At 42.5% G+C, this 2,891-nt stretch overlaps 1 pseudogene; it reads right to left on the bottom strand.

The window, feature by feature from the left end:
* LOC109386060 (GTP-binding nuclear protein Ran-like) overlaps positions 1–2,548 on the bottom strand; it is a 22,113-nt pseudogene extending 19,565 nt beyond the window's left edge.
* Between the last annotated feature and the right edge of the window lie 343 nt (positions 2,549–2,891).

Raw genomic sequence — 2,891 nt, forward strand, 5'->3', positions numbered from 1 at the left:
GAGGGGGGTTGTTTCTGTGTGAAGGGTGAAAAGGATAACTATTGCATTGTTCTGTACACCTGAAACTAACAATAAAAAAATTTAAAAATAAATAAATAAATATGAAATAAACAGCAAGTAATTAGTCATTAGCAAAAAAAAGCTAGAAATGTGCATTAAAATGATGTATAACACAATCAGATTTATTTAAGAATGTATGCCAATATCAAAGGCAAATTTCAACAATGCAAAAACAGCAATTATGTTTGCACCAACCTAATACAAGGAATCAACAGTAGATTAGATGAAGCAGAGGATCCAACCAGCAATGTAGAAGATAAGGTAGCAGAAAACACCCAACCGGAACAGCAAAAAGAAAACAGAATCCAAAAAAATTGAAGAGAATTTAAGGGGCCTCCAGGACAATATCAAGTGTACTAACATTCGAATTGTAGGGGTACCAGAAGGAGAAGAGAGAGAGCAAGGAATTGAAAACCTATTTGAAGAAACAATAACAGAAAATTTCCTTAGCCTGGTGAGGGAAAACAGACATACAAGTCCAGGAAGCACAGAGTCCCAAACAAGATAAACCCAAAGAGGCCAACACCAAGACACATTGTAATTAAAATGCCAAAGGTTAAAGACAAAGAGAGAATATATATATTATTCTTTTTTTCTTTTCTTTTTAATTGGGAATTTGGAGAATTGGGGGAGGGAAACAGTGTTGGGGAATTGAGGAGGGGGACCAGCCAAGCTGCCGCTCTTCAATCTTCATTGTGGAGGGTGCCAGTCACCATCCGGCTGCCCATTGGCAGCCCATGGCCTCCAAGGTCAAGGTGCTGTGTTCAATCTTAGTTGCGGGTGGGCATAGCCACCATCCCATGCTGGAGTCGAACCAGCAGCCTTGTTGTTAAGAACGCATACTGTATCCACTGAGCCATCTGGGTGGCAGCTCAGCTCAAGGCTCTGAGCCCAGCCTTAGCTGTGGGCGGATGCAGCCCACCATCGAAGAGATAGTCCTGCTGTCAGGAGCACGTGCCCTCACCAGCTGAGTCATCCTGCCACCTTTTGGCAGCTCAGCAGCAACTCAGCTTGGGCACAGTGTCACTGGCCCATGAGAGAATAGAACTGGCGGCCCTGCTGCTCAGATCTCATGCTCCCAAGCCAACTCTCAACCAACTGAGCCACTCGGCCGGCCCAAAGAGAGAATCTTAAAAGCAGCAAGAGAAAAGCAATTAGTTACCTACAAGGTAGCCCCCATAAGATTGTCTCAACAGACATTTTACAGTCAAGAAGGGAGTGGCAGGAAATATTCCAAGTGATGAAAAGCAAGCACCTACAACCAAGATTACTCTACCCAGCAAGGCTGTCATTTAGAATCAAAGGACAGATAAGGAGTTTCCCAGACAAGAAAAAGCTGAAGGAGTTCATCACCACCAAACCAGTATTACAAGGAATCTTAGAGGGACTTCTTTAAGATGGGAGGGGGGTTAAGGATGGGTGAAAGGGGAAGGCATTAAGAAGTACAAATTGGTTGTTACACAGTAGTCATGGGGATGTAGGGTATAGCATAAGGGATATAGTCAATAATATTATAATATTAGGTATGGTGCCAGATAGGTACTAGATCTATCAGGGTGATGGATGGGAATGGGGTTGGGGGCAGGGTGAAAAAGGTGAAGGCAATAAAAAATACAACTTGATAGTTAATACATTATGGGGAATATAATCAACAATGTTGTAAAGATCATGTAAGGTGCCAGATGGGCACTGGACTTATCAGGGGGATCACGTCACAGACTGTGTAGATGCTTAACTAATGCACTATACATCTGAGGCTGAAGTAGAATAATATTGAATGTCAACTATAACTAAATATATAGGTATATATAGTCATGGGATGTGGAGTACAACATAGGGAAGATAGTTGATGGTATTGTAACAGCTATAAGATGTCAGAGGGGTAGTAACTTGGGGGGTGGGTTATCACTCTATGAGGGGTTTAAATGTCTAACTATTACGTTGTTTTGTACACCTGAATGAAACTAATAAAAAAATTAAAAAAGAGTCAACTGTACTTGTACCAGATCTCTATGCCAGTTAAGCATGTTCTTGTATGTAACTTTTTTTTTTTTAAATAGCTGAGCCATCTGCCACCTGCTGGCAGCTCAGCAGCAGCTCTGCTTGAGCCGGGAATCAAACTGGTGATCCTGTTGCTCAGAGCTCGCACTCTTGAGCGAGTTCTTAACCAACTGAGCCACTTGGCCGGCCCCCTCTTGTATGTAACTCTTGATGGTACATCAAACATTATAATGGCACACAGGATTTGGATATAATAGCTATTTCTCAGTCCACCAAATTTCTTCTGACCAGCTGTATCCCATACATCGAACTTTATAGGTCCTCTGTTGGAGTGGAACACAGTGGAATGGACCTCAACCCCCAACGTGGTTATATACTTCTCCAATTCACTGGTCAAAGGACATTTCCTGAGTGTGGTTTTCCCAGCACCACCATCATCAACCAACAGAAGTTTGAACTGCACCTGGGATTCTCCTTGGGCAACCATCGTGAGGTTTCTTCCAGAAGCATCCCCATGCTCCATCTGACTGAGGGCACTACAACCATTATTTTTGCATTCACTGTTAAATTCATGGCATTCCCATCTCTACCCTCTTGTAAAATTAGGCAACAGTTTACAAGACTACCCTCACTTCTGACACCAAGTGCAGAGTTCAGGAGTCCCCAGGACTACCCTCACATTTGGTTTTTTATTAGAAAGGCTCACAGAACTCGCTGAAAGCTGTTATATTCACAGTTACAGTTTATTACAGCAAAAGGATACTGATTAAAATCAGTCGAGGAAAGACATACACAGGGCAGAGTCCAGAGAGGTCCAAACATGGAACTTC

This window comes from Hipposideros armiger, unplaced genomic scaffold (assembly GCF_001890085.2).
Source record: "Hipposideros armiger isolate ML-2016 unplaced genomic scaffold, ASM189008v1 scaffold_7, whole genome shotgun sequence".
Taxonomy (NCBI): Eukaryota; Metazoa; Chordata; class Mammalia; order Chiroptera; family Hipposideridae; genus Hipposideros; species Hipposideros armiger.